This window comes from Gopherus evgoodei, chromosome 16 (assembly GCF_007399415.2).
Source record: "Gopherus evgoodei ecotype Sinaloan lineage chromosome 16, rGopEvg1_v1.p, whole genome shotgun sequence".
NCBI lineage: Eukaryota > Metazoa > Chordata > Testudines > Testudinidae > Gopherus > Gopherus evgoodei.
The window spans coordinates 26,101,395-26,127,251 of record NC_044337.1 but is presented as its reverse complement, the minus strand read 5'-3'; the positions used below and the strand labels follow the sequence as shown (position 1 = coordinate 26,127,251).

The 25,857-nt window shown below is 41.8% G+C and overlaps 1 protein-coding gene across 3 annotated transcripts in view; it reads right to left on the bottom strand.

Annotated features, from left to right (window-relative positions):
• RALGPS1 (Ral GEF with PH domain and SH3 binding motif 1) overlaps positions 1–25,857 on the bottom strand; it is a 355,807-nt gene that overhangs the window by 314,593 nt on the left and 15,357 nt on the right. For all 3 annotated transcript variants that reach the window (XM_030535186.1, XM_030535187.1, XM_030535188.1), the window contains exon 2: positions 2,141–2,188. The gene's annotated coding sequence lies outside the window, so the exon portion shown is untranslated. The remainder of the gene's footprint in view (positions 1–2,140; positions 2,189–25,857) is intronic.

The following is a 25,857-nucleotide window of genomic DNA, read 5'->3' as shown; positions in this document are numbered from 1 at the left end:
AGCTGATCCGGTGCTCAAATAATAATGAATTAAAAGAGTGTAACATAATTAATGCAAATCAACTGGCTTATGGAAAACAGTTCCTTGAAACTAACCTGGTATCTTTTTTGGATGAGATTACTAATTTGATTGATAGACATACTAGTGTTGACGTAATATGCTTAGACTTCTGTAAGGCAATTGATCTGATACAGGAAGAAATTTTGATTAAAAACTGGCTGATAGGTCTCAAAACGTAACTGGAAACATGGAATCATCATCAAAGTGGGTGTGTTTCCAGTGGGGATCCTACAGGGATCTGTTCTTGGCCTTACACTATTTAATATTTTAATCAACAACCTAGAAGAAAACAAAATCACAACTGATAAAAATTTACAGATGACACAAAATGGGGGAGTGGAAAATAATTACAAGGACAGGTCACTAATTCAGAGCAATCTGGATCACTTGGTAATCTGAGCACAAGCAAACAATGTGTATTATAATATAGCTAAATGTAAGTGAATGAATGTAAGTGTAGGAATGAAGAATGTAGGTCAATTACAGGAAGGGGGACTCTATCCTGAGCAGCAGTGCCTCTGAAAAATATTTGGGAGTTGTGGGGGATAATCAGATCAACATGAGCTCCCAATGTGCGCTGTGGCTGAAAGAGCTAATGTGATCACTGAATGCATAAACTGGAGAATCCAGTAAAGAGGCTAATTTACGTCTGTATCTGGCTGCTGGAATACTGTGGCCAGTTCTGGTGCTTACAATTTAAGAAGGGTGTTGATAAACTGGAGAGCCAAAAGAATGATTAAAAGCATTAGAAAATATTTCTTATGGTGATAAACTCAAAGACCTCAATCTAATTAGCTTAAAGGGAAGGTTATGGGGTGACTTGGTTATAGTCTATAGGAATCTACATGAGGAACAAATATTTAGCAACGGGCTCTTCAATCGACCAGACAAAAGTATAAATTATATCATCTGATGGCTCAAAATGGAAGCTAGACAAATTCAGTCTGGAAATAAGGCATACATTTTTGACAGAGTAATTAACCATTGGAACAATTTACCAAGGGTTGAGGTGGATTTTCCATCACTGACAATTTTTAAATCAAGACTGGATGTTTTTCTAAAATATATGCTCAAGGAATTATTCTGAGGAAGTTCTATGACCTCTTTTATACAGGAGGTCAGAGTAGATTGGTCCCTTCTGGGCCTTGGAATCTATGAATTTATTAAAACTACCTCCCCTTCCATTATTCTCAGTCCTTTACCTTCATTGTGAAATTAAGCACTATCTGACTGCTATTTATTAACCTATGCAAGATAAGCTGTTTGCCTCAGTCCAGTTCCAAGTGAGGAGGAGGTCTATTTCTCAGAAATATCATCACAGTTGGCAATGACTGAAAATCTTATTTGGAGCCACAGCAAGCCAAAGATTTAATGGGGGTAAAATGCATATGGCCCACAAATCTGTAGGGAGGAGTGACATGACCATAAATGAGACATTGTGTAGAGGGGTAAAAGCTGCATCTAGTTGTGCACCCAGTTGTTTGGAAATGCTTTCACTTTGTGTCTTTTTAAATTGAAAAAAAAGTAAATGGTCTGTTCACCAGTAAGTTCACCTGCTTAGCATGTTGGCTTCTGTGAATCCCTTTTGTAGGTCCCAACTCTCCCTATGCATTGTATATGTAGTCTGGACACACAATTCAGGGCCGAGCACTCCACTAGGTGACAGAGTGCCTAAAGTTAGGCGTTGCAATAACGAGGCAAATTATCTTTGTAGTTCTACCCTCTAGGGTCTGATTTGCAAAAGTTCTGAGCACTCAACTATAAATGAAGCTAATGGGAGCTGTATTTTGAACATATGAATTCGGCACTAGGTATCTCAAGTTGGCATCCCAAATTAATGGATAATTTTGACAATTTTGGTTTAAATCTTTCTGTACCTCAGTTCCCAATCTGTAAAATGTGGATAATATTGCCTTACCTCACTTTGTAACACTTCATAAACATTAATAAAGGTGATCAGCACCACAGAAAAGCATGAGAAGTAATAAATCTGTATTCAGTACGCGGTCTGGAAAGTGTGCCATAAATATGGCCTGTGGCCACACACGGGTGATGCTAGAAATAAATATTCATTACCTACCTGTTTAGTGAAGAGAGTTCATCCTTTGCACTGAATACAGCAGGGATCCTATGGAAAAATAATATGTGATCATGTGCTGAAAGGGGCAAAATTAAGGGTTCGTAAGTAATCTTAATACTGGCAATGCATAACTTTTGAGTACTTGTTTTTTTATTTTATTTTGTGTGTAAACATAGTTTGGTTTTCCATAGCATTTCCAAATCAAGAGATGGTGCTTTTCCAAATGCTTTGTTCATCAGTGGCAGAATCTTTAAATCACTATTAATTATTCTGCGCTGAAAATTGGTAAGTAAACTTGCCATCATGCTTTTCACCTGCAAGAAGGCTGATAATGAGAATAACTGAGACTCCTAATTGCTGTGCTAGAGTGTTGATGATCAGCTACTGCAGAGTAACTGGCCACAGAAAATAACTGCTATGTTTACCAATCCTGATTTAACTTTACAGTGCTTGCGGTTTGTTTTAAAGTATACACTTTTTTTGTGTGCTGTTTAAAGCAAGGCTGTACAAATGTTATCAGGGAATTCCAGCTTTCTGTGGGGAGGAAACAAGCATATGAAAGAAGATAATTCCAGGGTGCTGAGCAGGAAGAGCAGTTCTGAAAAAGTGAGCCCTGTGTCTACTAATTTCTTTTCCAGCCGGCTGCTCCTGGGAATGTGGCCAACTGTCAGACTTGGCTAGTTTGAACATACCTATATTTCTATCTAAGTGTGTTGTTACATCAGCTCTAACAGGCTTGTTTCTCAATACAACTCTGAAAGGAAACAATCAGTAACATAAATAGGTGTCCACACCAACATCTCTCTACATTAAATATTAAATATTAGGTAAAGCTGATGCTGTGGAGGGTTAAATTTGCTGGGGAAATTGAGAGTAATTATGGCAAATGCTATTTTACATTAGTGAAGTTGGTTTAGGGAAGCATTGGTAGTCATTACAACTCAATTTCTATAGTGACTTGAATAAAAGTTGCGTACATTTATTTTTCACTATGTAGTTAAGTTACAGTGCTTGTTTAAGGTGTATGAGTTACAGCCATGCACCTGGATCTAGGCAATACTCAACTAAGAGAGGCGGCCCATCCCCTGTTGCTCATTAACTTGGCGTCCTGGATGCTAGAAACATAGATGTTTACATTCTGGATGCATACACTAGTGCAATTTTAAATTCTTCTGTGCCCTCTCTTGGTCAGAGAAGCAGGTGTTGTGTATCTTCAAAGGCATGTATAATAGATCTTGAAAATACAGCAATTGTCAAGGTTTATCCATTTTTAGACCAGACACACTTTTGGGCCAGCTAAAATTTTATCCCAGAATAGTCCCTTGACAGCTAATAAATGAAGTTTACAGCACCTGAACTGTACTTGGGGATATGGGTGAAGGCCTTATCAGCTACAGCTAAATCTATAAACCATCTCAAGTGTTGTGTTGCCAGTAGTACTGAGGGAAACCACTTATACAGATACATACACTGGAAACAATGAACAGTGCTTATGCAGGGTTATTTGGAATTGGATGTTTCAGCCCTGTTTTACTTTCTTCATAAACTTTTTAAAAAAGATGAGACTAGAGCATTAGATTGAGGCTTATTGCCACAACAATACAAACAGTCAGTGCAAGAGAAAAAGCAAATCTCATTTGATTTTGCTGTGTAAATTTAATGGAAAATGATTGTGGCTTTTTAGTATATGATGTGCACTGGAAAACCATACTAAAAAGTGTTGCTGTTTTTTGCTGGCCTAGGAGTCTCATTATAGTTCATAGTCAAACAAAGATCACCACCACAATTTGTGGGGCACAAGCACTGTAGGAGACGAGGTTTACTTGGGGTTTTCCTAAATTATCAGCCTAATTAACAATGTTCAGTTGAGCTGAGCTTGAGAAGAGAAAATGTTGTGTGCAGGGGACTATTGCACAAAAGCTATTGTACCACAGTGGTCTTTATGCTGAATACACTATGGCATTCACCCAAGAGTTCTGAAAGAACTCAAATGTGAAATTGCGGAACTATTAAATCAGCATCTGCACCCAATGACTGGAAGATAGCTAATATAATGCCAATACTTAAAAAGGGCTCTAGAGGTGATCCCAGCAATTACAGACCAGTAAGTCTAAGGTTAGTACTGGTAAAATTAGTTGAAACAATAGTAAAGAATAAAATTGTCAGACACACAGAAGAACATGAATTGTTGAGCAAAAGTCAACATGGTTTTTGTAAAGGGAAATCATGTCTTACTAATCTATTAGAGTTCTTTGAAGGGGTCAACAAACGTGGACAAGGGGGAACCCGTGGACATAGTATACTTAGATTTCCAGAAAGCCTTTGACAAGGTCCCTCACCAAAGGCTCTTACATAAATTAAGCTGTCATGGGATAAGAAAGAAGATCCTTTCATGGATTGAGAACTGGTTAAAAGACAGGGTACAAAAAGTAGGAATTAATAGTAAATTTTCAGAATGGAGAGGAGTAACTAGTGATGTTCCCCAAGGGTCAGTCCTAGGACCAATCCTATTCAACTTATTGATAAATGATCTGGAGAAAGGGGTAAACAGCAAGGTGGCAAAGTTTGCAGATGATACTAAACTACTCAAGATAGTTAAAACCAAAGCAGACTGTGAAGAACTTCAAAAAGATCTCACAAAATGAAGTGATTGGGCAACAAAATGGCAAATGAAATTTAATGTGGATAAATGTAAAGTAATGAACATTGGAAAAAAATAACTCTAACTATACATACAATATGATGGGGGCTAATTTAGCTACAACTAATCAGGAAACAGATCTTGGAGTCATCGTGGATAGTTCTCTGAAGACGTCCACGCAGTATGCAGCGGCAGTGAAAAAAGCAAACAGGATGTTAGGAATCATTAAAAAAGAGATAGAGAATAAGATAGAGTATCTTATTGCCCTTAAATAAATCGATGATACGCCCATATCTTGAATACTGCATACAGATGTGGCCGCCTCATCTCAAAAAAGATATACTGGGATTAGAAAAGGTTCAGAGAAGGGCAACTAAAATGTTTAGGGGGGTTGGAATGGATCCCATATGAGGAAATATTAAAGAGGCTAGGACTTTTCATCTTGGACAAGAGGAGACTAAGGAAGGCTATGATAGAGGTATATAAAATCATGAGTGGTGTGGAGAAAGTGAATAAAGCAGAAGTTATTTACTTGTTCACATAATATAAGAACTAGGGACCACCAAATGGAATTAACGGGCAGCAAGTTTAAAACAAATAAAAGGAAGTTCTTCTTCACACAGCACACAGTCAACCTGTGGAACTCCTTGCTTGAGGAGATTGTGAAGGCTAGGACTATAACAGGGTTTAAAAGAGGACTAGATAAATTCATGGAGGTTAAGTCCATTAATGGCTATTAGCCATGATGGGTAAGGAATGGTGTCCCTAGACTGTTTGTCAGAGAGTGAGAATAGCTGGCAGAAGAGAGATCACCTGATCATTACTTGTTAGGTTCACTCCCTCTGGGGCACCTGGCAATGGCCACTGTCAGCAGACAGGATACTGGGCTGGATGGACCTTTGGTCTGACCCAGTATGGCCATTCTCATGTAGTACAGTACCAAATAACTAGTTTTTGAGTGAGAAGGAGTTTGTCATCATATGGCAGTGTTATAAATCAATATCTTCATCATCATCATCATCTAAATTCCTTCTGCTTTAACAGAATATTTTTCCCACAATACTTCAGATAAAGTACACATAGAAAAATCACATTTATGTATGCAAACAGAATTTCAAGTGATATAATTCCAGAAATAATATAGGTTCCAAAACATAAATTAACAGGTCTAGTTTTGCAGAGCTCAAAGAAATCCTGAGCACCTGTACTGTTATCTAAGAGACTTGAAAATTTATTTTATCCAGCACTATATAAGACATTAAAATTCCTATTAAGCAACACCATCTTAACCAGCGGTATCTATAAACAGTGAGTACAAACTTCTGCCACATGCACAGTTGCCATAGAAGCTCCAAGTAGTAACTAAAACTAAAGAATGAAAGACCTTTAAAGGAAGAAAGAAACAGCTGACAGTAAAGATTGGAGACTTTTTACAGAACTAGAGAAAGCAAAGGAACTTCCTACTCCACTAGGTTTCTCAACACAGAAGTTTCTGAATTAAGAGAATAAGGAGAAGTCTTTCCTAACGATAAGCAAGTCATTCTCTTAAAGGATTCAGAAATCAATTCTGAAAGGCAGATCTGAAAAGCAGGCAAACATGGACCATATGACTTGTTATACGATAGCCGACTGAAAATAGCCAAGTAAACTACACCTACCCATTGGTCACAGGAATAAGTAAAAACAGTAAGTGAGCTATGATTTAACTGAGTATGCTCCACTTTAAGGCCAGGTCCAGACTAGAGCTTTAAATCGATTTAAACAGCTTTAAATCAATTTAAAGCTGTAACCGTCCACACTACAGAGTACAGAAAATCGATTTTAAGGGGCCCTAAAATCGATTTCTGTACTCCAGCTAAACGACAGGAGTAACCCTAAAATCGATTTTGTAAAATCGATTTTATGCTAGTGTGGACGGAAACCGAAGTTAATGGCCTCCGGGAGGTATCCCACAGTGCACCAGTGGCTGCTCTGCACAGGTAAAGGAACTCTACTGCTGGCCAGGTACACAGGAAAAGCTCTGCGAACTTTTAAATTTCATTTCCTGTCTGCCCAGCATGGAGCTCTCAGCAGCAGAGAGAACAATGCAATCTCCTGAGAATAGGAAAAGAGCTCCAGCATGGAACACACAGGAGTTATTGGATCTGATATCTGTATGGGGAGAAGAGTCAGTACTTTCAGAACTGCGGTCCAGTAGACGAAATGAGAAAACCTTTGAAAAGATTTCTAATGCCATGCGGCAGAGAGGACATAAAAGAGACTCGTTGCAGTGCAGAGTTAAAGTGAAGGAGCTCAGACAGGCGTACCAGAAGACCAAAGCAGCAAAGGGCAGGTCAGGATCTGGCCCCAAAACATGCCGCTTCTACGAGGAGCTTAACGCAATATTAGGGAACTGCGCAACGACAAACCCCCCCTTGTCTGTGGATTCAGAGGTGGGGGAAGTGATCTCTGCCACTGCTGAAGACTTTTTAGAGGACGTCGAAGATGTGGATGAGGAAAAGGAGGAGGACGAGACAGCAGAGAGCACAGAGCATTCAATTCCCCCTAACAGCCAGGATCTTTTCCTAACCCTGACAGAAGTACCCTGGCAGCCCTCTCAAGCCAGTAGCCCAGAAAATGAAGCTGTGGAACCGTCCTCTGGTGAGTGCACTTTTTTTAATTAAAAGCATAGCTGGAAAGCAAGCGTTTTTTACTGAGTGATTTGCCATGAGTGCTTGCATGCAGTAGCTGGAATTAGAGTTACTGGAACAGTCTGTTAATATGTGTGGGGATGGAGCGAAAATCCTCCAGGGACATCTCTATGAAGCACTCCTGGAGGTACCCCAAAAGCCTTTGCAGAAGGTTTCTGGGCAGGGCTGCCTTGTTCCGTCCGCCATGAAACGAAACTTTACCACGCCATGCCTGGATCACATAAACAGGTATCATTGCATGACACAGCCTAGCAGCAAATGGACCTGAGGACTGCTGGCATTCAAGAAGCATAATTTCTTTTTCTCTGTCTGTTATCCTTAGGAGAGTGATATCGTTCATGGTCACCTGTCAGAGATTAATGTAGTTTAGTAAGGGAACAGAGATGACCATCCATTCGTTTATGCTGTATTGCCCCAGTAAATGCAAAACCTTAACATGTAGCCCTGTGGGGGATGGTAGGTAGAATGCTAAACAGTCCTACTGGGCAGTGTCTCCAAGCACTTTGGGCAGCATGAATCATCGCTAGTAATTGCCATGGCAGAGGGGGGAAGGGGTGAGGTCGATGGCGTTAAAGCAACCTCCCAGCACAGCAGAGATGCAGATAGTGGGTGGTGGGGCATTCACTATTGCCCTCTGCTGAACTTTTTCCATGGCTTAAGAAAAGAATCCAGTGTTTTTCCTTAAAGCACTTTGCCCCCAAAGCGTGAATGATACCTGGTTATAGCAGGGGGTGCAGGGAATTAAAAGCCATGGAACGGTTCACTACCAAATTACTTACCATTTTCTCCAGACACGGTTTCTGTACTCTCTTGACCTGCGTCTGAGCTGATATCTCAGTCCACAGCTGCAAGCAATAACTATTAAAAGAATCCTAAGGCGACCTTGTAGTGCAGTTACATGTGAAAGGTACGGTGAATAGTGCAGTTCACTGAGAAAGAATGTAACCATTGTTCTGTGAAATGTGTCTCTTATGAATCTTCTATCACTCTTTCCCCCCCCACCGCTGCACATTTCTCCAGCCTCCCTTCTCCTGTCCGACGAGGAGGTCAGATAAGAAGGCTAAGGAAAAAGAGGACGCGTGAGGATATGTTCACTGAAATAATGGCAGTAACCCGTACTGAGAGAGCTAATCAGGGCGAGTGGAAACATTTGGTCGCAAAGTACAGGGAGGCTGCCAGTCAACGTGAAGACAGGAGGGACCAACGTGAAGACAGGAGGGACGCTAAAAATGATTTGTGGCGGCAGGAAGATCAGCGTTGGCGGGAAGCAACGCTGGAGCTTCTTCGTGATCAGACTGACATCCTCCGCAGTATGCTGGAAGAGCTTCGGGGTCACAGAGTGCCACTGCAGCCCATGTATAACCTCCCTCAGTACTCACCCTGTCCCACACCTTCCAGAACCAGGCGTGTAAGAACGCGTGGGGGAAGGCTTTCTGCCCCTGCCCACTCCACCCCCCTGGGCAGTCCGACCGGAAGGCTGTCATTAGATTGAAATGCCATTTATGTCATGTTTCTTCTCTCCTGTACTCCTCCCAAACCTCTCCCTTGGTATTTTTTCTTTTTTTTTTAATCTCAGGACATGGTATTCGAAGGCAGTGTGAGGGTGGGTTGTTAATGATAGTAAGCAAGCAGTTCTGGAAGGCTGCAGGGAAGCTAGCTTGCAGCATCAGGAGACAACACATGGGTGGGTGGGTAAGAAAGGGGAAATAAGCACAGCAGTCACACCTTACCATGGACCATGATAAATCCTGTTCTCAGGGCTTCTCTGATGCGCCTTTTTCTTACCTTCCTCCCTCCCTCCCTCCCTTTCCCAGATAACCCAGAGGTATGAAATTTCATTCACAGGCTTGTAAAGTCAAGCATGAGGGTTGGTTGCTGAAAGGGACTGATTTTTAATAAAAAACACAATTTCTTAAACATATCAGAGTAACTTTATTTATTTTCAATAAGCAAGCAGTTAAGAAAGGTTGCATGGAAGCTCGCTTGCAGCAGCAGGAGTCAAGACATGGGGAGGTGGGTAATAAAAGGGACATAAACATAGCAGTCACACCTGGTGCATGATGCCACTTCAGGGCTCCCTTAACTGCCTTTGTCTTCCCTTCCTCCCTCCCTCCCTCCCTCCCCCTAACCCTTCATTATTCTCCCCTCAAAAAAAACCCTACTTATGTAATTCTATTCCAAGGCTTGTAAATGCAAGAGGGAGGGTGCGTTGCTTACAGAGACTGTCTTTTAATAAAAAATTCGATGTTTTCTACATACAGCAACTTTACTTTCCGTAAGCAAGCAGTTCTTGAAGGGTGCACGGAAGCTATCTTGCATCAGCAGGACTGAATACATGGGGAGGGTGGTAATAAATGGAAAAGAAACTCAGCATTCAAACTGTACCCTGGCCCATGAGGAAGCTACTTTTCAGGGCTTCTCTGATGTGCACAGCATCCTGGTGTGATCTTCTAATCGCCCTGGTGTCTGGCTGCGCATAATCAGCGGCCAGGTGGTTTGCCTCAGCCTCCCACCCCGCTATAAAGGTCTCCCCCTTACTCTCACAGAGATTGTGGCGCACACAGCAAGCAGCAATAACATAGGGGATATTGGTTTGGCTGAGCTCCCTGGTCGCTTGTGCGCAGCTTTATAAAGCCCTGGCCTGAGTGAATGCCCCGCCCACTGGTTAAGGTTCAGCCAATTACCAGAGGCTTCTAGCTTTCAAACCTTCCTAGTAGCTCCACCTCCAACTGCCAGCTACAGCACACGGTCCTTCAAACAAACAAACCAAACACACTGACAAACACAAGCTCAGCACACAGCAAGTAACCCCCAAACACACACACAAACCCAAACACTGCAGACAGTCACTTACCCCACAGATGCTGTATGCTGCTATCATGGGACATGATAGCAGTTTTCAGGTATCTAAAAGGGTGTCATCAGGAGGAGGGAGAAAACTTGTTCACCTTAGCCTCCAATGATAGAACAAGAAGCAATGGGCTTAAACTGCAGCAAGGGAGATTTAGGTTGGACATTAGGAAAAAGTTCCTAACTGTCAGGGTAGTTAAACACTGGAACAGATTGCCTAGGGAAGTTGTGGAATCTCCATCGCTGGAGATATTTAAGAGTAGGTTAGATAAATGTCGATCAGGGATGGTCTAGACAGTATTTGGTCCTGCCATGAGGGCAGGGGACTGGACTCGATGACCTCTCGAGGTCCCTTCCAGTCCTAGAGTCTATGAGTCTATGAGATCTGAGCGAGTAAGTAGCGTTCTCCAGCGCCCCTTAAGACAGCCAAATGCACATTCTACAACCATTCTGCACTTGCTTAGCCTGTAATTAAACAACAACTGACCCCTGTCCAGGCTGCCTGTGTATGGCTTCATCAGCCAGGGCATCAAGGGGTAGGCTGGGTCCCCCAGGATAACTATAGGCATTTCAACATTTCCAACTGTTATTCTCTGGTCCGGGAAGTAAGTCCCTTGCTGCAGCCATTTAAACAGAGTAGTGCTTCTGAAGACACGAGCGTCATGAACCCTTCCTGGCCATCCCATGTGGATGTTGGTGAAATGTCCCTTGTGATCCACCAGGGCTTGCAGCACCATCGAAAAGTACCCCTTGCGGTTTATGTACTGGGTGCCCTGGTGCTCCGGTGCCAAGATAGGGATATGGGTTCCATCTATGGCCCCCCCACAGTCAGGGAATTCCATTGCAGAAAAGCCATCCACTATGACCTGCACGTTTCCCAGAGTCACAACCTTTCATAGCAGCAGCTTAATGACTGCCTTGGCTACTTCCAGCACAGCAGCCCCCACAGTGGATTTGCCCACTCCAAATTGATTACCGACTGACCGGTAGCTGTCTGGCGTTGCAAACTTCCAGATGGCTATTGCAACTCGCTTCTCCACTGTGAGTGCTGGTCTCATCCTAGTATTATGGCGTTTCAGGACAGGGGAAAGCAAGTCACAAAGTTCAAGGAAAGTGCTCTTACGCATGCGAAAGTTCCACAGCCACTGCGAATCGTCCCACAGTTGCAGGACTATGCGGTCCCACCAGTCAGTGCGTGTTTCCCGTGCCCAAAATCGGCGAGGAACGGGTAGAACCTCCCCCATAACCGTCAGGAGCTCCAAAGCACAGGGGCCCGCAGTGTCGGAAAACTCGCTCTCCAAGTCCTCATCACTGTCGTCCCCGCACTGAAGCATTCTCTCTTGCATTTCTGTCTCATGGTGCAGCATAGATAGCACGAGAATGCGTGAACTGTTCACAGCATCCGCGATCAAAGAAAAGAGCTGACTAGGATCCATGCTTGATGCAAAATGGCGTTTTCTAAACGCAGCCAGTAAAAAACGCGCGAAGTGACTGTCTGCCACTTTCAGGAAGGGAGGGGGTGAGGCTGTACCCAGATCCACCCACGACGGGAGTTTTGGCCCCATCATGCAGTGGGGCAGTAACCCATAATTCCAATGGGCAGGGATCCCTGCAGGAACTGTGGGATAAGTACCCAGAGTGCAACGCTCCGGGTTAACATGGATGCCAGGGAACATGGACGCTCAAGATCGATGTAAGTAGCCGTAGTGTGGACACATAAAATCGATTTTATAAACCCTGCTTTATAAAATCGATTTTGAAACCACCGATTTTAACCTGTAGTGTGGACGTGGGCTATGACACATGTATTATAGTGATTTCATATTAGTACCAAGAAAGTTATGTAAACTACATAGTTAATGGTGCAGTTAAATATTATTACATTTATAAAAACAATAGAAAATATATTAGGTTCAGTGCAGTAAAGTAGGAAAAAAGTAAATCCAGTTAATTATTTAATATTTTCAAATTTTCCACTTTAACATAGCATTAGTATTTCATAGCAAGTGGCAAAAATTTAAATTTGTAAGGTTTGATTAGAGTAGCATGACCTCACTATCAAAAAAAATTATATCATGAAAATAAAACAAATGTAGAATAGTAAAATACGTAATTTCACAGGTCACCCTGAGTGATATTCAAAGTAATGACATTTATAGAATGTTGTGGCAGATATTAAAAAGTCTGCATTGTCTTTTCCAATAATGAGGGCACAAAGACCCAAATTTATAGGAAAAGTTTGCATCTTAATAGATGTCCAGTGGTCTAGAACATGAAATGTGGCTTCTATACTGTGCAGACATCTACAATTAGTTTTCAGCCTTATTATATCAATTTATAGGATTTTCTATGGCACATACTGTGGTATCTGAGCACCTGATAAGAAATGAGTTTATTTTTGAAATATCTTGTGAGGTAAAGAAGTACTATTATCCTCATCTTATAGATGGACGAATTAAGGAACAGACACATTAAAGCGACTTGTCCAAAAAGTTACACTGGAAGGTTGTGGCACAGACAGCAACAGAACTTGGACACACAGAGTCGCAGCCATTACTTTAACTCAAAAACCATCTTTCCTTTCTCAGTGAAAAGTATAGGATTCTTCTTCCTTTATGGAAATAAAACTTGATGCAGCCTAGGGAAATCTTATCCTCTTTATTGTCTTATCAACTAATATATGAACTAGACAATGAAAAGGCACTCCAGTTCTTTGTTGCAAGAATTTCAGTGATAACATAATGAATCAGAGAAAATGAAAGACTAAGAGAAAATATTAAATATTACATTTGTAGTTGCATTATTAATTTTAATTTTTAATGGCCAAGATTGAGGGGAGGTAAGTTCAGTTTTAGTTTTGCAAAGTCAAAATGGTTTGTATATATTTTGTGTGAGAATTTTGTACTTTTGGAGCTTTAAAATTAATTGAATGTTTTTATTTCTTTATTTATTTTTTAATACTGCAGCAGCACTTCAGTATTGCAAAAAGGGGTCACTACTACTATTAACAGGAATGAAAACTGAAAGCTCCAGGAACAGAGGCAAATATGTAACCAAATGAATGCTTATTATAAAAACAAAACAAAAAAGAACTCTACCTCTCCTGTATGTGAAGGCAAGAGTTACTCTGGAAATCGCCTTAACTAACCATAGAGTATTGTTTTTCTTCTTATAGCATTTCTGCAGTGCACAATGTCATCCACTGCTTCACAAGCTTGCCTCTAGGGTATTGTTAGACTTACGCCAGAACCAACTAGAGTTGAGCTCTGCTAGTTCGAGAGCTCACTCCTTAACATTCATGATGGAAGGTCACACTAAATTAAAATTACATAGTATCTGCAGGTTCCATGATACTATTTGACTACTCTTTTGCTAGGGCAGCCAAATAGACCTCAGCACTAAAAGAAATAGAACCGTCAGTGTAAACTTTTTATGAATCCTCTTTCCAGATAAGATAGTTTGGAGTATGCGGGGCAAGGCATAAAAAGATGACCATCTCCCAGGTTTCCTATCCCCAGCTACATATAATTATTCTTTAAAAATGTAGCAACTTGAGCGCCTAATTTTAAATACAATTTGTTCCAGCAGGAAGATGGCAGAAGAACCACCAAGAGCCCATAAAATCCAACTCCAACAGAAGTACTGGCTAAAGAACACAAGTAAAGCCAAGTTGCTGCAGCTTGGAGCAATATGCATGAATACAGTTACTGACCAAGGGCGCTATTATGACACCACTTTACATGAACTAGCACAGGCGCAAACCTGGCTTTATCAAAAAAACCAACAGTGGTATCTCCTAGTAGATTCTCAGAAACAGCAAACTGGAGACAATGCAACAACCTTTGAATTATTATCCCATGAGATACAGAATCCTCCACATTTAAACAAAACAGAAGCCAGTCAAAATGTCCAACTCAACACCCACAGTTACACCAAACATTTCCCAGAAAAGAAATCAACAGGATTAGAACACACTACAAGGCAAGGCGATCTGCATTTTTATTCTAACAAAGCAGCTCAGGCAAATGTATGTACGGAACCTAGATCAATTTATACTGAACTGGTAATAGAAAGAGAGATCATTGCATATCTAGCACACTTTTTTCACATAAATTTGACAGAGGAAGAAAGAAGCATGACAATGAAAGACTTTTTACAGTTGGTTGGAATCCAACATTATGCAAGCAATCACACTACCAAGAAGGTAACTTACAGACTGTATGGCATTTATACAATTATAATACAAAGAGATGAAAGGATCCCTAAGGAGTCAAGTATTATACTGGTCGATACGGACATTCTAAATGTTGCCAGAGGTTTTGAAAAAATAAAAAAAAGTTAGCAAATGACCTGGGGTTTCAACAACAAACACCGTAAGTCAATAAAAACAAACCATGCAACAAGTCACAGAAACTTGAAAAAAGAACCCAAGTTAAGGAAGGATCAATATTGAGATAATCAACTACAAGAAAATGCTTAACCTGTGTATACTGTATAATACCAGAACATAAAAACTTTGAATTCAGATTTTTCTTCAACTGATTTTTAAAAACATAGTTGTCAAATCACCTAGTTTAATTTTACTTACTATTTTTAAAAAACTGCATTGTCTGTAACAATCTTATAAATTTGAAAACATTGATTGTGTTGGCAGCAATAGCAACACTGATGATATCAGCATAGCTCTAAGAACAGCATATTTAATTAACCACTGCTGTAGAGAAGGCAGAGAGCGACATTCTTCAGGGGTAAAATAGTGTTTAAGATGTTTAGTTTTTTAAATTTTACAAGTAATTGTGAGCAAGATATTTTTAAAAATTAATAGATCTGTTCTATCTATTGATGCCTTTGGAAGTACAGGGTCTCTTTGTTTATATCAATCTTCAGAGAAGAAAATGCCATTTTATTGAGGAAAACTTATTCCAGATAGCCTATTTCTCCAGCAGAGGTAACACTGCAAAAATGGCTCAAAGAGGCAACTTTATTTTAGAAAAGGTTTCCTAACAGTTAAACTCTAGATTGCATTAGTGTAGAATACAACAGGGCCTCTCTATGTTGCCATCACGAAGTACTTCAGAGAAGCATGTGCAGACAGGCAAAGAGGCAGATGATGCTGGACAACAAAACAATTTCTCTTCTCTTTCTTCCAAATGACTAGTCCAGTGGATATTCACCTGTGTACATTATGTATACTTCTAGAATTAACTCATCTATGGCAAAAGTAGTTTTCTGCCAGTTAGATACCATGAATTGACCTGAGTGATCTTATAGAATTATCTTTACCAAAACTGTTCTACAAAAAAACAAACTTTCCCAGACATACGAGGCTATTCTACACACAGAGCCACAGCAGTCAGAACAGTCTTAGCAGGGTGGGCTTTACGACCCGCGGGACCCGACTGGAATACTTGGCGGCAGTCCAGGGCTTCGGCAGCACTTCAGTGGCGGCCGGGGACGGCTCCAGGCATCAGCCCAGCAAGCAGGTGCTTGGGGCGGCACGTCCAGTTCTTCGGCAGCAGGTCCCTCACTCCCTCAGAGCAAAGGACCAGCCACAGAATTGCTGTCAAAGACTGAAGCGGCAGCAGTAGAGCTGATCACAACTTTTTTTTTTTTTTTTTTGCTGCTGCTTGGGGCAGCCAAAACCCTGGAGCTGGCCCTGGCGGCGGGAGATCCGCTCCAGGTTTTCTGTGGCATCAAAGGACCCCCCACTGCCAAAATGCCGAAGACCCCCGGAGCGGGGCCCACTTAGGTGCGGGGCCCTATTCAGTGCAGGCCCCGATTCTGGGCAGGGGCAGCTCCAGGCACCAGCACAGCAAGCACGTGCCTGAGGCGGCAAGCCACAGGGGACGCCCTGTCAGTTGCTGTGAGGGCGGCAATCAGGCTGCATTCGGTGGCTTCCCTGCGGGAGGTCCACCAGTCTCGCGGATTCAGCGGCAGGTACGCCAAAGGCGCAGAACCGGCAGACCTCCCGCAGGCATGCCGCCAAAAGCAGCCTGACTGCCGTGCTTGGGGCGGCAAAATACATAGAGCCGCCCCTGATTCTGGGGAATCGGATTAAAGCTGGCCCTGCATCTTAATATGCCCTGTCCTGGTCTCCAGCTAATAGGAGCACCACCACTACAAAGCGATCAGCAAGAGAAAACTTAATTTTTAGGTTTTGTAAAAATTAAATAAAATTAAATGAAAACTATAAATAAAAGGTAAAACTTACAGAAATAGTAAAATGGCTTCTCTGTAATGTTACAAAAGACAGAGGCAGTTTTTGAGCATTAGCAACAGAAAACAAAAGATTATATTAAAGAAGTTATATATTTAACGTATTAAAAATTTTGGGCCCCACACTACAAGGATGTGGAAAAATTGGAAAAGAGTCCAGCGGAGGGCAACAAAAATGATTAGGGGGCTAGAGCACATGACTGATTAGGAGAGGCTGAGGGAATTGGGATCATTTAGTCTGCAGAAGAGAAGGATGAGGGGGGGATTTGATAGCTGCTTTCAACTATCTGAAAGGGGGTTCCAAAGAGGATGGATCTAGACTGTTGTCAGTAGTAGCAGATGACAGAACAAGGAGTAATGGTCTCAGGTTGCAGTGTGGGAGGTTTAGGTTGGATATTAGGAAAAACTTTTTCACTCAGAGAGTGGTGAAGCACTGGAATGGGTTACCTAGGCAGGTGGTGGAATCTCCTTCCTTAGAGATTTTTAAGGTCAGGCTTGACAAAGCCCTGGCTGGGATGATTTAGTTGGGAATTGGTCCTGCTTTGAGCATGGGTTGGACTAGATGACCTCCTGAGGCCCCTTCCAACCCTGATATTCTATGATTCTATGAACTGATTCGGCTGCCTTCTAATTCCCTTTTTAGCTCTGGAAGAAACCATTTGTCACAGTGGTTTTGTAGTTATAACAGGCTATATATTTAAACTACATAAGAATAGATCTTCCTAAAGCAAATGTAGAATCCCAATTTCTCTGACATGTATATTTCATGACAGCCCACACGGTGAAAGATTTTACCAGAAAAAGAAAAATCAGAGGTACAATTTAATATGCTTTATGGCTGTCAAGCAATTAAAACATTAATCACAATTAATCGCATTTTTAAACAATAGAATGTTTTCAAATATATTGATTTCAATTACAACACAGAATGCAAAGTGTATAGTGCTAACTTTATATTAATATTATAAATATTTGCACTGTAAAAATAAAAGAAATTGTATTTTTCAATTCACTTAATACAAGTCCTGTAGTGCAATCTCTATCATGAAGGTTGAACTTACAAATGTAGAATTATGTACAAAAAATCACTGCATTCAAAAATAAAACAATGTAAAACTTTAGAGCCTATAAGTCCACTCAGTCCTACTTCTTGTTCAGCCAATTGCTCAGACAAACAAGTTTGTTTACATTTGCAGGAGATAATGCTGCCCATGTCTTGTTTACAATGTAACCTGAAAGTGAGAACAGGCGTTCGTTCGCATGGCACTGTTATAGCTGGCGCTGCAAAATATTTACAAGCCAGATGTGCTAAAGATTCATATGTCCCTTCATGCTTCAACCACCATTCCAGACAACATGCGTCCATAAACAAACCTGTTTTTCTTAGTGATTGCGTGAACAAGAAATAGGACTGAGTGGACTTGCAGGCTCTAAAGTTTTACGTTGTTTTGGTTTTGAGTGCAGTTATGTAACAAAAAAAATTTACATTTGTATGTTGCGCTTTCACGATAAAGAGATTGCACTTGTATGAGGTGAATTGAATACTCTTGTTTATAACTTTTACAGTGTAAATATTTGTAATAAAATAATGTAAAGTGAGAACTGTACACTTTGTATTGTGTGTTCTAACTAAAAATCAGTATTTAAAAAATCATATAATCATAGACTTTAAGATCAGAAGGGACCATTATAATCATCTAGTCTGACTTCCTGCACAATGCAGGCCACAGAATCTCACCCACCCACTCCTGCATCAAACCCATAACCTATGTCTGAGTTACTGAAGTCCTCAAATCGTGATTTAAAGACTTCAAGGTTCAGAGAATCCTCCAGTAAGTGACCCATGCCCCACGTTGCAGAGGAAGGCGAACTCCCCCACAGGCCCTGTGCCAATCTGCCCAGGAGGAAAATTCCTTCCTGACTCCATATATGGAGATCAGCTAAACCCTGAGCATGTGGGCAAGACTCAACAGCCAGAACAGAGGAAAGAATTCTCTGTAGCAACTCAGATCCCACGCCATCTAACTTCCCATCACAGGCCATTGGGCATATTTACCACAAATAGCCAAAGATCAGTTAATTGCCATCCCCTCCATAAACTTATCAAGCTCAGTCTTGAAGCCAGATATGTCTTTTGCCCCCACTGCTCCTCTTCGAAGACTGTTCCAGAACTTCACTCCTCTGATAGTTAGAAACCTTCATCTAATTTCAAGTCTAAACTTCCTGATGGCCAGTTTATATCCATTTGTTCTTGTGTCCACATTGGTACCGAGCTTAAATAAGTCCTCTCCCTCCCTGGTACTTACCCCTCTGATATATTTATAGAGATCAATCCTATCTCCCCTCAGCCTTCTTTTGATTAGGCTAAACAAGCCAAGCTCTTTGAGTCTCCTTTCATAAGAAAGGTTTTCCATTCCTCGGATCATCCCAGTAGCCCTTCTCTGTATCTGTTCCAGTTTGAATTCATCTTTCTTAAACACAGGAGATCAGAACTGCACACAGTATTCCAGATGAAGTCTCACCAGTGCCTTGTATAATGGTATTAACACCTCCTTATCTCTAATGGAAATATCTCGCCTGATGCATCCCAAGACCACATTAGCTTTTTTCACGGCCACATCACATTAGCAGCTCATCGTCATCCCGTGATCAACCAATACTCCAAGGTCCTTCTCTTCCTCTGTTACTTCCAACTGATGCGTCCCTACCTTATAACAAAAATTCCTGTTATTAATCCCTAAATGCATGACCCTACACTTTTCACTATTAAATTTCATCCTATTACTATTACTCCAGTTTAAAAAGTCATCCAGATCTTCCTGTATGATATCCTGGTCCTTCTCTGTATTGGCAATACCTCCCAGCTTTGTGTCATCCACAAACTTTATTAGCACATTCCCACTTTTTGTGCCAAGATCAGTAATAAAAAGATTAAATAAGACTGGTCCCAAAACCAATCCCTGAGGAACTCCACTAGTAACCTCCCTCCAGCCTGACAGTTCACCTTTCATTATGACCCTTGTAGTCTCCCTTTTAACCAGTTCCTTATCTATCTTTCAATTTTCATATTGGTCCCCATCTTTTTCAATTTAACTAATAAATCCCCATGTGGAACCGTATCAAATGCCTTACTGAAATCGAGGTAAATCAGATCCACTGCATTTCCTTTGCCTAAATAATCTGTTACTTTCTCAAAGAAGGAGATCAGGTTGGTTTGGCACGATCTACCTTTTGTAAAGCCATATTGTATTCTGTCCCAATTAACACTGACCTCGATGTTCTTAACTACTTTCTCCTTCAAAATTTTTTCCAAGACCTTCCATACTACAGATGTCAAACCAACAGACCTGTAGCTACCTGGATCACCTTTTCTTCCCTTTCTTAAAAATCGGAACTATGTTAGCAATTCTCCAGTCATACAACACCTGAGTTTACAGATTCATTAAAAATTCTTGCTAATGGGCTTGCAATTTCATGTACCAGTTCCTTCAATATTCTTGGATGAAGATTATCTGGGCCCTCCAATTTAGTCCCATTAAGCTGTTCAAGTTTGGCTTCTACCTCAGATGTGGTAATATCTAACTCCATATACTTATTCCCATCTGTAATCCTGCCATTATCCCTAAGCTCCGCATTAGCCTCTTTAAAGACTGAGGCAAAGTATTTGTTTAGATATTGGGCCATGCCTAGATTTTCCTTGTCATAACTATAAAGGGAAGGGAACAGCCCTCCTGTCTACAATACTATAAAATCCCTCATGGCCAGAGACACCAAAATCCTTTTACCTGTGAAGGGTTAAAAAGTTCAGGAAACCTGGCTGACATCTGACCCAAAAGACGAATAAGGGAACAAGATACTTTCAAATCTTGGTGAGGGGAAGTCTGTTGTGCGTGCTCTTTGTTTTGGGGGTTGTTCGCTCTTGGGACTAAAAGGGACCAGACATCAATCCAGGCTCTCCAAATCTTTCTGAACCAGTCTCTCATATTCCAAACTTGTAAGTAACAGCCAGGCAAGGCATGTTAGTCTTATTTTTATTTTCTCAACTTGTAAATGTTCCTTTTTGCTGAGAGGATTTTTCCTCTGTTTGCTGTAACTTTGAACCTAAGGCTAGAGGGGGTTCCTCTGGGTTATATGAATCTGATTACCCTGTAAAGTATTTTCCATCCTGATTTTACAGAGATAATTTTTACCTTTCTTTCTTTTAATTAAAAGCTTTCTTTTTAAGAACCTGATTGATTTTTCCTTGTTTTAAGATCCAAGGGCTTTGGATCTGGACTCATCAGGAATTGGTGGGGGAAAGGAAGGGGGACGGTTAAATTCTCCTTGTGTTAAGATCCAAGGGGTTGGATCGGTGTTCATCAGGAACTTTATGAAAAAGTCTCTCAAGGCTACCCAGGGAGGGGAAGGTTTGGGGAGAAAAGGGGGTGTTCCAGACTGAGGAATCTGGATGGTGGCAGCAAAACCAGATCTAAGCTGGTAGTTAACCTTAGTAGTGTTTATGCAGGTCCCCACATCTGTACCCTAAAGTTCGGAGTGGGGGAAGAACCTTGACAATCCTTAACCTCCACTCCATCCTCAGTGTTTAGCGGTCCCACTTCTTTCTTTGTTTTCTTCTTATTTATATGGCTACAGAACCTTTTACTATTGGTTTTAATTCCCTTTGCAAGGTCCAACTATACATGGCTTTTGGCCTTTCTCACTTTATCCGTACATGTTCTGACCTCAGTAAGGTAACTTTCCTTGCTGACCACTCCCATCTTCCACTCCTTGTAGGCTTTCTGCTTTTTCTTAATCCACTCTTTGAGATGCTTGCTCATCCAGCTTGGTCTACAATTCCTGCCTATGAATTTTTTCCCCCTTTCTTGGGATGCAGGCTTCTGATAGTTTCTGCAACTTTGACTTGAAGTAATTCCAGGCCTCCTCCGCCTTTAGATCCACAAGTTCTTCAGTTCAATCCACTTCCCTAATTTCCTTAAATTTTTAAAGTTAGTCCTTGACCCTAGTCATAGATCTATTTTTGTTTATTCTTCCATTTAGTTTGAACTGTATTAGCTCATGATCGCTCGAACCAAGGTTGTCCCCTACAACCATTTCTTCTAAGAGGTCCTCACTACTCACCAAAACCATATCTAAAATGGCATTCCCTCTTGCTGGTTCAGCAAGTACTTCGTAGAAAAACATCCAAAATATTTAATAAATTTCAATTTGGTATTCTATTGTTTAACGGTGCAATTAAAACTGATTAATTTTTTGATTGCAATTAATGTTGTGAATCAATTGCATAAGTTAACTATGATTAATCAATAGCCCTAATACGATTTATGGCTTTTCTGTAACAAAGTACAACTACTGTACCAGTTCCTTTATATCTCCCTGTATTCTAATTTATAAGCAGTAAGACATACAGAATATTGTTTACATGCTTGTTACTACTAAATAATTCATATAATCACAACAATGCATATCCAAAAGAAGAGTTCAACACTGTGAATTATTAACCTAGCTCTGGTTATCACATTGGTAGTTTGATTGTTGGAGGCTGATAATTTTATTAATTTTGTTTGTTCAAAGGGGCAAAAAAACCAAGCAGCCATTAAAATATATAAAAAAAGATGTATCAGTCCACAGCTGGATTTTAAAAGTTTTATATAAGAGGAAAAAATTGTGTGTACACAAGGATTTAAAATATCTCTTGGAATCTGTGTAAAGTTATTTTACTTACTGTATATCAAACTAAGCCCTGGTTTACACTATGAGTTTTGGTCAAATTTAGCAGCATTAGATCGATTTAACACTGCATCCATCCACACGACAAAGCCATTTTTGTCGATTTAAAAGGCTCTTAAAGTCGATTTCTGTACTCCTCTCTGACAAGGGGATTAGCACTGAAATCGACCCTGCTGGGTCGAATTTGGGGTTGTGTGCACACAATTTGATGGTATTGGCCTCCGGGAGCTATCCCAGAGTGCTCCCTTGTGACCGCTCTGGACAGGGCTCTCAACTCAGAGGCACTGGCCAGGTAGACAGGAAAAGCCCCGCAAACTTTTGAATTTCATTTCCTGTTTGACCAGCATAGTGAGCTGATCAGCACAGGTGACCATGGAGTCCCAGAATCGCAAAAGAGCTCCAGCATGGACTGAAGGGGAGGTACTGCATCTGATCACTGTATGGGGAGACGAATCTGTGCTATCCGAACTCCGTTCCAAAAGACGAAATGCCAGAATATTTGAAAAAAATCTCCAAGGGCATGAAGGACAGAGGTTATAACAAGGACCCCCAGCAGTGTCGCATGAAATTTAAGGAGCTCAGGCAAGCCTACCAAAGAACCAGAGAGGCAAACGGCCACTTTGGGTCAGAGCCCCAGACATGCCGCTTCTATGATGAGCTGCATGCCATTCTAGGGGGTGCTCCTTCAACTACCCCACTCCTGTGCTTTCCTCCTCCCCCACCCTGCCCGGGCTACCTTGGCAGTTATCCCCCCATTTGTGTGACAAATTAATAAAGAATTCATGAATTTGAAACAATGACTTTATTGCCTCTGCAAGCACAGATCAAAGGCGGAGCTGGGAGGGTGGTTGGCTTAAAGGGAAGTAGAATGAACTAAGGGGGCAGGTTTTCATCAAGGAGAAACAAACAGAATTTTCACACCATAGCCTGGCCAGTCATGAAACTGGTTTTCAAAGCTTCTTTGATGTACAGCATGCCCTGCGGTGTTCTTCTAACCGCTCTGCTGTCTGGATGTGTGTAATCAGCGGCCAGACAATTTGCCACCACCTCCCACCCTGTCATAAATGTCTCCCCCTTACTCTCATCGATATTGTGGAGCACATAGCAAGCAGTAATAACAATGGGAATACTGGTTTCTCTGAGGTCTAACCAAGTCACTAAACTGCACCAGCAAGCTTTTAAACGTCCAAAGGCGCATTCTACCACTATTATGCACTTGCTCAGCCTATAGTTGAACTGCTCCTTATTACTGTACAGGCTTCATGAGCCATGACAGCAAAGGATAGGCTGGGGCATGTGCGACCGCACGGTGCTGCCGACTGGGAGAGCAGCCTGAGGCAGAAGCCTCCAGCTGGCAGGATATTCCAGATAGAACTAAATCTCCATTAGATGAAACTTAAAGAAGAGATATGTATCAGAGGAGTAGCCGTGTTAGTCTGGATCTGTAGAAGCAGCAAAGAGTCCTGTGGCACCTTATAGACTAACAGACATATTGGAGCATGAGCTTTCGTGGGATGCATGTAGTGGGCAATACCCACTTCGCTGGATGCATGTAGTGGAAATTTCCAGGGGCAGGTATAAATATGCAAGCAAGAATCAGGCTAGAGATAACAAGGTTAGTTCAATCAGGGACGAAGAGGCCCTTTTTTAGCAGAGGAGGTGTGAACACCAAGGGAGGAGAAACTGCTTTTGTAGTTGGCAAGCCATTCACAGTCTTTGTTTAATCCTGAGCTGATGGTGTCAAATTTGCAGATGAACTGAAGCTCAGCAGTTTCTCTTCGAAGTCTGGTTCTGAAGTTTTTTTGCTGCAGGATTGTTACCTTTAAATCTGCTATTGTGTGTCCAGGGAGATTGAAGTGTTCTCCTACAGGTTTTTGTATATTGCCATTCCTAATATCTGATTTGTGTCCATTGATCCTTTTCCACAGGGACTGTCCAGTTTGGCCGATGTACATAGCAGAGGAGCATTGCTGGCATATGTTGACGTATATTACATTGGTGGATGTGCAGGTGAATGAGCTGGTGATGGTGTGACTGATCTGGTTAGGTCCTGTGATGGTGTCGCTGGTGTAGGTATGTGGTCCTCAGAGCAGAATTGGCATCAAGGTTTGTTGCATGGATTGGTTCCTGAGCTAGAGTTACTATGGTGCGGTGTGCAGTTACTGGTGAGAATATGCTTCAGGTTGGTGGGTTGTCTGTGGGCGAGGACTGGCCTGCCACCCAAGGCCTGTGAAAGTGAGGGATCATTGTCCAGGATGGGTTGTAGATCCCTAATGATGCATTGGAGAGGTTTTAGCTGGGGACTATATGTGATGGCCAGTGGAGTTCTGTTAGTTTCTGGAGTCGTTCCCATTTTTGTCCAGGTGCCTCCGACCAACCAAACTGAGGCCAGCCAGGAGCATCCATGGGACGATGACGATGGCTAGCAGTTATATTGCACTCTCTGCCGTCCACAAGGCAAGGGTGTGCTGCTGTGTGGCACTACAGTACTGCATCTGCCAGCAGCACACAGGAGACATATGGTGACAGTGAGCTGAGCGGGCTCCATGCTTGCCGTGGTACGTTGTCTGCACGGGTAACCCAGGAAAAAAGACGAGAAACAATTTTTTGCCATTGCTTTCACGGAGGGAAGGAGAGAGGGGAGCCTGATGACATGTACCCAGAACCACCCGCGACAATGTTTTTGCCCCATCAGGCACTGAGAGCTCAACCCCGAATTCCAATGGGCAGCGGAGACTGCAGGAACTGTGGGATAGCTACCGCAGTGCAACGTTCCGGAAGTCTATGCTAGCCTTAGTACTATGGACACACTGCTTAGTGGGGACACAATCAACTGTATCAAACTGATTTCTAAAAAAATCCACTTCTAGTAAATCAACCTAATTTCCTAGTTAACCCTAACCCTAAGAATCCAACCATATTATTGTAATGTGCTGCACAGATAAAACAATTTATCTGATGGACATTTTCTGGAGAACGATGTCACCAGTTTCTTTCTAGAATTTCAGATATTTGGCTCCTATGGTGTAGGGGCCCTGAACACATGCACCTGCCATGTGAATTAGTAATCATTTGTATTATAGTAGCATCTAGAGGTCCAAACCCAGATAGGGTCCACTGTGGTAAACACTGTGTAAATGCTTTTAACAATTTCAGTACAAACAACAACACTGACAAAATGTCAACTGTGAGCAGGAACTTTCCCTAGAGATGGATAGGCACACTCAGGGAAGGAACAGAGACTTATCAGTTTTAGCAAAATTTAAGCTTTCATTTTGTAAAAAACAAAACTTGAAATGTAAGTACATGGGCCTTCTGGCTGAGAAAACGGCCCAAAGGTGGAGTGTAAACAACACAGTGTCATCTTTTTGAGTCTGCAGACAGACCCTCTACAACAGAGGAAGGCAAACTACAGCCCACAGGCCACATCCGGCCCACGGGACCCTCCTGCCTGGCCCCGGAGCTCCTGGCCTGGGAGGCTAGCCCCCAGCGCCTCCCCTGCTGTTCCCCCTCCCCCGCAGCCTCAGCTTGCTCTGCTGTCGGCACAATGCTCTGGGCAGTGAGCTCCTGGGGCAGCGCAGCTGCAGAGCCCG